Here is a 10748-nt window from a genome sequence, read left to right on the forward strand (position 1 = left end):
AGACAATTCTAACATGCCTAAACTAACGTAAAGAGCTAACCGTTACGGTCTGACGGACGGACGGACTGACGGAAGAAGTGACCCTAATTATAGAAAAGCTGCGCGTTTAATAATAGGATTTAGGTTTGTGTGTGTGTAGCGAGGATCTCGATAACCACTGAACCTAAATATGGTTTTCCTTAACAATGAACCTTCTTATAGGTCCGGAAGGTTTATAACTATTTTGGGGTAGAGTAACTCAAACCTTCAGAGAGAAATCTTCCCTAGATATATTCCCCTCTTTCATTTTAAAACTAGAATCTAAATTGGAGGGTCGCCCCCCTCTCTCAATTAACTTTGTCTAAACTGACCAAGCTAAATTTGCTTGATTCACTTCACTAAGAGGTTAGAAAATGTCTAAGAGAGGACGTGGTGGAGCCGTTGGAGCCAAGTTCAAGATCACATTGGGTCTCCCAGTGGGTACCATCATGAACTGTGCTGACAACACTGGCGCCAAGAACTTGTTCATCATGGCTGTAGGAGGTATCTCGGGTAGACTGAACAGGCTCCCAGCTGCTAGCTCGGGAGACATGGTTCTTGCTACCGTTAAGAAGGGTAAGCCCGAGCTCAGAAAGAAGGTTCTTCCTGCCGTGGTTATTCGCCAACGAAAGACGCTCAGAAGAAAGGATGGAACCTTTATATATTTTGAGGACAATGCCGGTGTGATTGTGAACAACAAGGAAAAGATGAAGGGTTCAGCCATCACCGGACCTGTTGCCAAGGAGTGCGCTGATCTCTGGCCCAGAATTGCCAGCAATGTCAGCAGCATAGCTTAATTTAAACTTGGTCGCTCTTAAACAATAAATGATGAACTTTAGATGCCTCTAGGGGTGTGGACGCTACATTATAATAAATGCTTTAAAACTAAATTAGTATGTTGATATGACGCCAGCACCAAAGTATTAAAGGTAAGATTAGTTCTAAAGTTATTCTGCTACCGATTCATAACATATTGGTTTTATCACCATATGCTAGCATAACATGTTGTAATTTTAAGTTTTTTCTTTGACTCAACTTTGAGTTATTGTAAATCAGTTTAAAGTTTTGTTTCTAACTGCTGTTGTAAAAGAACTAGGACTTTCGGGTCCATAAGTAGCATTGAAAGTGTGTCATAAAAAAGAAAAGTAATCTGTTATTTAAATGAAATACAGGAAGTTTGTAAAATTCAAAGATTCAGACAAAAATAAAAAAAAAACACGAAACCTTGTAAGCTAAAGTTCTTATATGAGTATTCTAATTAAAAATCCCACCAAAATAGCAATACAGAAATATTTCTAAGTATCTCATTTAGTCATAGCAAGAAAAAGTTGACGTTTGACGTTATTATATAACGAAGGTTGCCGATTTACTTACCTAGCCTAATAGCATAAAACCTTCTTTGGACCATTTCTAAACTTCCAAGACATTGTGTACAAATCGGTCAAGATGCTCACGAGATCTTTTATGACAAACACACACAAAAATCTTACTTTTTTTTTTATCGAATATCAAGGATATACTTTTTTCTTAATCTTAACGCTTAAAGCACAGTCAAAAGTTTTTTTTGTTGTATAAAACTAATAAATATTTATGTAATCTTCATATTCTAGTCTAGAATAAAGGACCTATTGATCTTTAAACACGAATCATATTTCCATATGTGCCATGCTTCCCGCATTAATTTGAGCAGTGCCAACTAGATTTTACCGCCATAATTCGAGAACAATGTTATCAAATTTTTTTATACTAAAATATTTGGATCATTGAAAGTAAATAAAATAGCTGATTTTGTCGCATTTTCACCGTAGCTTTTATAGGTTATTTAAGGTTAGGTTAGATTAGATGAATGTTAATGATTGCCCCGCAGGATTAGGAAATTGGGGGGCTAGAAATAGTAGCAAAGCTACCGTGAAAATACGACGGAACCCGCTACTTCGTTTTCTTTCCATGATCCAAATATTTTAATGTTTCAATATTTTTTAAAAGCAAAGCTTTTCTATAATTAGGGTCGGTCCGTCCGTCCGTCTGTACGTCCGTCCGAGATAGATAGCTTTTATTCGTTAATTTAGGCATGTTAGAATTGTCCTATCGATTTCAAAGTTTGCATGATGATTCCTGTAGTAGTTAGGTACGATTTATAACTTTAGCAACTTTATAATCATTACCAGAATGTCCGTATGTCAATTTTAAACTTGTTGATTTTTCTACTTTTTTAACAACAAATTTTTATGTGATCTAATTATCCGTTTGATCTGATTTTTGGTATATTGATTCCTGGGACAACAAAGAACAATAGTATAAGCGAAGCAACTCTATAATCAAGTCCTAAAAATGTAAGTATGTCCAAAACATTATCCTGTATTTAAGCAGTTTTTTAACAAATTTACTTTCAATTTGTTTTGATTTTTACAATATTCTGATTATTTAGTTATTACACTCTACAAGTGTTAATGTCAGTTTGTCCTACCGTTTCAGTGCTTCGCTTTTATGGATGTTGTCATCCTTGTTTAAATTGGCTTTTTCTATAAAACTGGTTTTTTTTGGACGGTAATGATAGGGCACCATATTTTCAATGTCTCATGAATTAAATTTTTATGACACTTAGAAACTCTTAACGTTTAGTAGAAGGTTTGTAATCAACATAGAGCAATTTTGGATATATTGGAAAACATAATTACATATTTTTTGTATTAATTCAAAATCTTAAGCTTATTTTACATAAGATATAGATAATGATGATGTTGTTGAATTGAACGTAAGAAAAATCCTTTATAGTAAAGGGATCTCTAACTGTCTGTACAGAAAGATCTCGCTAACTGCTGAACCATTATGATTTCCTTTTTAATGTAGCTTATCAAGGATCCTTGGAAGGTTTATAACCATTTTTAGGGGAGGGGTGGATTTAATAATACTTTTAAAAATTTTTTAAAAATGCGGGTGTCAAATTTAACCTTTCACCACCTCAAGTGCCCCTAGAGGACTAAAGAAAGTATCTGATAGTTTGTTAATAAAGTTTTAAGATAAATTCTATAACAAACAATTTAAACCAATTTTTAATTAGATATTTTTTTTTTTGTAAATCCCCGATCTTTTACAATTCTTAGTCCATGTATTAAATTCATGATAATAATTTGAATGGGATCAAGTTAAAAGCTCTGATTGCTTTTAACCTTCATCAAAACAAACAAAAAAGGTTTCATATTGATTTTTTTTATGATATAGCTAGGGTTGGGCCGGATACTTTTTCGGCCGGATACCAGATATTCGGCTGATTTCTAATGCCGGATATCTGGCAAACGCCTGACATCCGGCAAATGACTGGATATTCAGCCTGATAACTGGATATCCAGCCGGATAACCGGATATCCTCGAATTCAGCCGGATATCAGGTATCCGGATAGATTCAATATCCGGTATCCGGCCGACCATTGAAAATGACCAGATATCCGGCCCAACCGTAGATATAGCCCCATTGTAACATATCAATATCAAATAGCAAATATTAACAAGGATGACAACGTTCAAAAGTTGTAAGTCAATCTTTATATAAAAGTAATAGGATGTCTATCTGTGTGTACCGAAGGATCTTTCTGAATCGATATGATTCTCCTTTACAGTGTAGCTTCTCATAGGTTCTTTGTAATACTAAAATTGAAAGTAGGAATCTAATCCCCTTCCCATTTAGAAGCCTCTGGGGGCATAGTGTGTAGATAAAGGGATATCTTCACAAAAATTTCTAAACTTAATTAACATCCAACAGATAACTAACCCTTTGAAAGCGACTTTTGTCTGCATGTCCTAATCTGCAGCAATAGGTAAATATTATTTACAAGAGTCGAACCTATGCCCTCCCCCCCTTAACTACAGTCCTATATCAATATAACTAGCGGCTTCGCCCCTAGCCTCTAGGGGCTTTGCCCCAAGAGGTATAAGTACTTCTTCTATTAACTACCCAGCGGAACAAAATGCGAATGAATCGCAAATTTTCGCGAATAAATGGCGAATTCGCAAAATTCGTAAAAATTCTTTTTAAAAAAAGAATAGGGGGGGATTTTTTTGTGAGGGGGGATGGGGGTGTCACACCCATCAAGAAAATAGCCTAAAACAACCACAGGACCAGTAAGTATACTCCCTGAAGAGTAGAATTCCATCGGTTCAGTGGTTACCGAGATCCTAAGGGACGGACGGACAGACATCAAGCTACTTTGTATTATAGATAAAAGCATTAAAGTTTACCATGTTAAAAGTAAATTTTAATGTGAAATATGATGTGGTGTGAGATATGATTATGTAAAAAGTTTTGTGATGAATGACAATTCTTCCAACATAAAGACAAAACATATGAGCACGTTGTCCTTTGATATGTTCAAGATATTTCTTAACGTAATTATAATTATGGCTTAGACTGAGGTACAATTTGTGAAAATCAAAATAAAAAATGCATGAAGAGTACAAAGGACTGCATATTATACGTTCACACATCCATTTGGTTATTAGATCTTGATTGGTGGGTAAAAACCATCAGTGTCAAAACTTTACCACCAATAATTTTAATTTTGTTTTTCATAATTTTGAATGTACACCAATTTATTGTTAATTGTTGTCTTAACCTCTTTTCGAGGAAGCTTTGTGTTTATCAAGTTCGAAATTAAATTCCTTATCATTAAACCAAAATCAAAGCGCAAATGTCGTCTTTTAGGGCTTTCCTTTCAAAATGTGGCGCGGCATAGAGTGTTTGTTTATTTTTGATGCGCACGTTCTTACTTTTGAATGAGATATGAGAGTGTGAAGATTGCGGAGAACAAAATTGGGCCTATCATTGGTCTCATTGAGTGTGAACTACCCTAGTATATCAGGGATTTGAAACCATAAGAGCTTCAGGTAGAATTTGTTAATTTGATTAAGAAGTATGGTGTATAGGACGATTATATGTAGTTTTAAAAAAGGCTTTAGCCAGCTAAGCATAAAACTTAATTATGATTAATATATGTTTTAGTAATTTTATGTGCCTTATTGTTGCATTTAACAATGATTTATTAAACCAAATAATTTTCCTTTAAAGCCAAAGTTTCCAAAGATTCTTTAACCATAAGAAAAGAAAAAGATTTTTTTAGTGCTCAAAGTTTTAAGATAACGAATAATATTTTATTCTGTTTATTAATTGATCTTGTAATTTCAGGTCTTTTGAAATAATTTCATCAATAAATCTATATTCAAACCTGCTGTTGAAACTTGATGGTTCCTGGTATTGGGGGTTTGTATGTTCGCCAACTGATCTCGTGAACTTCCCGCTAATTCGGAAGTCCAAGCTCAACCAAAGTGTCATGGTTGAGACAATTTCAAAATATCTGATGAATAGGCGTTAGCATTCATCAAGAGATCAATAGCATCTAGTGAATTATTGATGCAATAAACTGTGACAATTTTTCTGTGAAATAAGTACCTAGTGAATCAATATGCCACTAACCAAAAAGCAGAAAATTGAGCGAGCAATCGCTATTGGCAGTGAAAGGCTAGAAGTTTTTGATGAACAGTTAAAATTGTTTTATGACAATCTAAAAGCCTGCCAAAGTTTTAGTTCATGTGAAAATGTGAATGTAAAATCAATTCGTGACATTTTTAGTGAGGTCAAGGACCAATCTGACCTAATAAAAAGTCTAAAACCTGCCGTGGAGATTAGTGAGCTGCGCGAGTTTAAGCGTGATTTGGATGAAGCTAGTGAGCAAAAAACTGTTGCAGATAAAGTTTATGCGTCGTTGGAGCAGTGTACAAAAATTCTGTACTGGCTTGACAATGATTCAGATGACGCGAGGTCAAGCACTGTCGCCAGGAACCTCGACGTCATTGAGAAGGTGAAGATGGACATGGGAGTGCTTAAAATTTCCGTGGAATTGCGCCAAGAAGTACGTGATATGTACCGAAGGCTTAGAGAGATGGAACGTCGTTCATCTAACCTGGATGAGAGTGGGACACCTGCCATGCTCTCCAGAAGTATGTCTGCCGTGGATATTCGGAGTTCCAACCCGCAGTATGGGCGCTGGGACAACAGTTTATTGCCGTCGTTCGACGGTACTGACACGGATTACCCAAACTTTAAACAGGTCTTTAAGGATCTATGCTCTGGTTATGGATTTGCTGACCAGAGGTTAAGCCTGATGTTGTGTATGGAGAAGGTGATAACCAACCCGGAACTACGCAAGCAAGTGTCAGCGATTAGAGATCACAATGAACAATGGGCGTTTCTTGACCAGATGTTTTTATCAAACACTCGCCGGTTCATGAGGATTTTAACTAAGTTGAACAAGATGAAACCTGTGGATAAACCTGTGGACGTGGTTAGCGCAATTGCTACCTTCAAGAGCATGATGCAGGAGGTAGAAGCCATCGTTGGTTCTGCAGCTAAGGATTACAACCACCTAACTCTCATTCATATTTTTAAAGACAAGTGCCCTGAAAATTTGAGGGATAAAATTATGATGGAGCTTGGTAGCATGAACCAACCAAACATCCCGAAGATTGTTGAACTGCTGGAGAGGACCAGAGGTGCCATGTTGGCCGGTGATATGTCCTATGATAGTGGCGCCGGCAAGAGAAATCGTGATAGAGCTGCCGCCGCGCAAGTATCTGGCCGCAGCGACGATAAGAATGGAAAGGCTGGAAAGGGCAAGGCTTCCAAGTGGAACAGTGCATGTCCTGTGGAGAGCTGCAAGGAGAAACACCCGATTTTCCGTTGCCTCACGTTTAAGAAGATGGATGTGGTTGACCGTAAGAAAATTGTCCAGCAGAAGAAGTTATGTGAACTCTGCTTGTGCGACGGCCATACTGCTGACAAGTGTAATAAATCTGAGAAGCTTGGTGTTTGTGGTACTAATAATTGCGACAGATACCATTCCAGGTTACTCCATGAGGCTAGTGCTGGTGTGAATACAGTCTACAAGTCAAGTTCTGCACCCAGCCCCTGTACCTTCTTACTTCAGTTAGTTCCTGTTGTAGCACCTGGCGGCGGCACCTGCCACGCCACGGTAATGTTTGACTCCGGGGCAAATTTGCCACTTGTGTCTGAGAAGTTATCCAACAAGTTGAAGCTGAAATCTACTGGCAGATATACAACTATTTCTGTAGCTGATGGCAGTGAGTCTTCCTGCCGCAATGTTGTGTTTTATCTGAAGGATAGGGACGGCAATCTGAGGGAGTTTGAGGCAGCTGTCATGCCTACCCTCGGCGGGGCCAACGAGATGCGCTCGGTCCACCCTGAAACTGCCGCCGAGATATTTAAAATGCCGCCAGAAAGGTTTACATATATTAGTGGAGGCTTAGATATCATCATTGGAAATACACATCCTGACGTGTTTCCTTCAACCTACCAGAAAGTGGGCCAGTCTATGTTGTGGCGAACCATTTTTGGTAGTGGTTTTATCTGTACGAGTGCTGATGGTGGAGCTGGAGATCAAAAGTCGGCTTATAAGGCTGTCAGTGTCAGTGGAGGCACTTTGCCAGACTTTCTGACGTCTGAATCGTTTGGCATACAGCCGCAGGCACTTTGTCCAGGATGTACTGCTTGTCAAGAGTGCAAGGCTATGGCCGACGGCACTACCTGGGACCAGCGTGAGAGGCAGAGGATAATTGAGGCAGGTTTAACCCTAGACTTGCAGTCCAACAAGTGGACAGGTCAATATGCTTATATTGAAGATCCTCACACTTTACCCTACAATGAAAGTTTAGCCCGCAAAATTGCTGAAAAGGATCGTGCCAGGATGGTCAAGGAAGGTACCTATGGAATGTATGTGGAGGTATTCAACGACGCCATAAGAAGAGGCGTTTTCCAAAAAGCCACGCCTGAAGAGTTGCAGTATGAAGGACCTAAGTCTTGTTCATCAATAGTGGTTGCTTTCAAGGAGGATTCAAGTTCCACACCCATGCGATTGTGTGCCAATAGTTCTCTGACGTTCAAGGGTACCAGTTTTAATAACATAATGCTGGGAGGCCCGCCGCCAATGCAGAAGATATTTTATCATTTGATGCTTTTCCGCGGTTACAAGGTTGGTATAACCGCGGATATCTCCAAGTTTTATAACTCCATCCTGGCCACAGAGTTCGACAGCCAGATGAAGAGAGTTTTATTTTCCCCGACGCCAGATGGTCCACTTGAAATTTACCTGACCAAAGTTGTAAATTTCGGCGAGTTAGCTGCGGGAAATTTGGCAGTTACAGCCCTGAAGTTGACGTCCCGCCTGTTCGGCGGAAAGAGTGAAGCAGAGGTCAAGGAGATGTATGGAGAGGGACAAATAAATGGTAGTGAAATTGTTGCCAAACCTGAATTATGGAAGGAGCCACAAATACCTACCTACCCTGATGAGGAATTCAAGTTACCTCAGATTCCAGTTGCAGTCAAGCTTGAGAAGCACAGCTTCATAGATGACGTTATTTCGGGAGCAGGATCGAAGCCAGAAGCCAAGGAGATGATGAAAGAGGCCGACAGGATTATCGGTAAAGGTAGTTTTTCCTTCAAACAAGTCATTTATTCTGGAGATGATTGCCAGCATACCAAGGTTCTCGGGCTGATATGGAAGCCAGCCACCGATGTGTTGTCCATCGCCACAAGAGTCAACCAAGATGGTAAAGTCAAGGGAAGGAAGGTGAAAGAGGATGCTGATTTGTACAACCTCCAGGACGCCTTGGACGAGAATCTGACAAAGAAGATGGTCCATAGGTTCGCCGCCCAAACCTTCGACCCGATCGGGCTTTGCAGCCCTATTCTGTTGAGAATTAAACTTGTCCTGCGGAAAACTTGTTTGCTGAATTTGGGCTGGCAAGATTTCATTCCAAAAAGTCTACGGGATGAACTTGTTCAGTCGCTGGAGGACAGAGCTGAGGTCGCTAAATTGGAGTTTGACCGTTGTGTGGTCCCGGATGAACCAACTGGCCTTCCATCCTTGATGATGTTTTCGGATGGGTCATCAGAGGCTTATGCATCTAATGCATATTTGAGGTGGCCAACTAGACAAGGTTTTGAAACGTTTCTGCTAGCCACCAAGTCAAGAGTTGCGCCGGTCAAGTGTGAGTCAATTCCACGCCTTGAGTTGATGGGGTGCCAGATGTCCACAAGATTGGCAAAGTCCGTCAGAGATGCCCTGCCTTTTGATGTTATCAGAGTGATGTATTTTACTGATTCATCGTGTGTTTTATCACAAATAGTTTCCAACAGTGCTATGTTGAACACATTTAATTCTCATCGTATTGGAGAAATTCAATCTGCAACCAACAAGGATGACTGGAGGTGGGTCCCGGGGACGCAAAACGTTGCAGATTTGGGCACCAGAAGCACCTGCAAAGTATCAGATTTGGGACCAGGTTCCAGGTACAGATTGGGCCCAGAATGGTTGCGCCAGGATGAAAGTGCGTGGCCGGTGAAAACTGCCGAAGAAGTCAAGCAGGTTTTACCCCCTGAGGAGTTGAATACCAAAATGGTTAAGTTATGTTCAATGAAAGTTGCCGGAGAAGCCGCTGAAGATATCTTTAGGTTTAAGCACAGGAGGTCATTTGGACAGGCCAAACGTATTATGGCAGCTGTCCTGCAAGTTGCGAACACCTGGTTGAAGAAGCTAAAGAGCAGACAAGAAGGTAAGGCTACAGCCGCTGGTAGTCATGTAGCAGCCGCAGATGCTGTGTACAAGCCGTCTTTGTACAATTTTATGGCGGCGGCGGAACTTTTCATTGTGTCCCGAAGCCAAGAGGATGAGTGGATAAATGATGCTAAAGGCAATTATGCGTCATTAAATCCATTAGTGCATGAAGTATCATTGACCTGGCCTGTCGTTGGTCCCGGTGGAAATTATGTGACCAGGGAGATGAGGATTCTTAAAATGGTTGGTCGAGGACAGCCAGTCATTGACGCCATTACTGGCGGCCGTAAAATGATATTTGAAGACATGCCAGGTTTAATAATTTTGGAGCCTGGTAATTGGTTAGCTGCTGTTTTTATGAGAGAAGCGCATGTTGAGCTTCACTCTGGTGTCCGTGGAACTTTAGCTGAGAGCCGCCGTTGGTGCTGGATTGTGAAGGCAAGGAGGTTGGCCATCATGGAAGTGAAGAAATGTTGGCCCTGCAGTGTTGAGAGGGCTAAGGAATGTCGTGCTACCATGAAGGAGGTGTTACCTGACAAGTTGGTCCCGAGCAGGCCTTTTGAAGCTGTGCAAGTCGACCTAATGGGTCCGCTGGTTACGAGGAGAGCTGCCGCCAAAACGAGGAGTCAGACAGCAACGAAGAAGGTGTGGGTGTTCGTGGTGGTCTGCAGATTCTCAGGGGCGTTGTGGTTAGATGCCTTGGAAAAGTATGATACCAGCAGTATCCTGTTGTCCCTGCGCAAGTTGGAAGCTGTTCATTGTTTGCCGAAGATCATAGTAAGCGACATGGGCACACAATTATCCGGTGCTCGCAAGGTTTTAGAGCAGAGGTTGGGCAGCCAGGTAGAGTTTTCTTGGTCTCAGATCCCGGCCCGAGCCCACCATTATATTGGGCAGGCTGAGAAAATGGTGGGATTAACCAAGAGATTGCTGTCCAAGAAGTTGGTGAATAGTTCTGTTAATTTCAACGAGCTCCTGGTGCTGTTGGCGGAGGTCAGTAAAATTATGAATAGCAGACCACTGACGATTGAAGCTGCGAACGACGTGGAGAATTGGCGGCTAATTACCCCTGGCCAGCTGCTGGGAAATGTTGACCGCCAGCCGTTG

At 40.6% G+C, this 10748-nt stretch overlaps 1 long non-coding RNA gene and 1 pseudogene across 2 annotated transcripts; both read left to right on the forward strand.

The window, feature by feature from the left end:
• Positions 1-342: 342 nt before the first annotated feature.
• LOC145321726 (large ribosomal subunit protein uL14 pseudogene) lies at positions 343-852 on the forward strand (annotated as a pseudogene). The gene has a single exon (XR_013880397.1). The product of XR_013880397.1 is annotated as a large ribosomal subunit protein uL14 pseudogene (transcript).
• A 3931-nt stretch (positions 853-4783) lies between these two features.
• LOC145321727 (uncharacterized) lies at positions 4784-5236 on the forward strand. The gene is made up of 2 exons (XR_013880398.1): positions 4784-4899; positions 5198-5236. It is a non-coding gene; the product is annotated as an uncharacterized LOC145321727 (long non-coding RNA).
• The last annotated feature ends 5512 nt before the right edge of the window (positions 5237-10748 follow it).

Source organism: Acartia tonsa, chromosome 6 (genome assembly GCF_053477335.1).
Source record: "Acartia tonsa isolate MP-2025a chromosome 6, ASM5347733v1, whole genome shotgun sequence".
Classification (NCBI taxonomy): Eukaryota; Metazoa; Arthropoda; class Copepoda; order Calanoida; family Acartiidae; genus Acartia; species Acartia tonsa.